Source organism: Erinaceus europaeus, chromosome 9 (assembly GCF_950295315.1).
Source record: "Erinaceus europaeus chromosome 9, mEriEur2.1, whole genome shotgun sequence".
NCBI lineage: Eukaryota > Metazoa > Chordata > Mammalia > Eulipotyphla > Erinaceidae > Erinaceus > Erinaceus europaeus.
In genome coordinates this window covers 25,389,533-25,390,053 of record NC_080170.1, presented here as the reverse complement: position 1 = coordinate 25,390,053, position 521 = coordinate 25,389,533, and the positions used below count along the sequence as shown (strand labels likewise).

The 521-nt window shown below is 68.1% G+C and overlaps 1 long non-coding RNA gene across 2 annotated transcripts in view; it reads left to right on the top strand.

Moving 5' to 3' along the window:
* The first annotated feature begins 250 nt into the window (after window positions 1-250).
* LOC132540367 (uncharacterized) overlaps window positions 251-521 on the top strand; it is a 157,035-nt gene continuing 156,764 nt past the window's right edge. Inside the window, exon 1 of one of the 2 annotated variants that reach the window (XR_009551545.1) lies at window positions 251-521. This exon is cut by the window's right edge and continues 398 nt beyond it. This is a non-coding gene — a long non-coding RNA (uncharacterized LOC132540367). The other variant, XR_009551546.1, reaches the window with a different exon arrangement.

The window sequence follows — 521 nt, the reverse complement described above, 5'->3', positions numbered from 1 at the left end:
AGGTCAGGGGGGTCACAGCACTCTCAGAAGTGCCAAGCCCCGCCTGCCAAGTCCAGGCGGCTTTGCACCTGAGCTCACAGCGCTTTCTAGGACCAGGCCTTCCCCTCCCCACCCCCCGGGGCTCCTCACTCGGGGGTGGCTGGGCAAAAGTGGCCGGGCCCTGGGGTCCAGGAGACCTGTCGGAATCCCCAGACCGCCACTAGGTCTGAACACCAGAGCCCTCCTGTAGCAGGGCCCCGGGGGAGGCTCGGGTGCCCAGCGTTCAGCCAGGGGCGCACAATTCCTCGCTGCACCGAATCCCCGCCACCCCCTTAACCCCTCTCGGGGACGCCCCTTGGCGACTGGGGTCCTTTTGTGCTTGGGGGCTAGGGGGGCGCTGGCCCCACGGCCTCCATGCTAATGATGAAGGGGCGCGCTGGGAGAGGACAGCTCCAGCCCAGCATGGGCATCCCCCAAGGCCAAGGCCCCTAGAACCCTTTTCATTTGGCGAGGGGCTGCAGCGTGGGGAGGGGCGGGAGCGG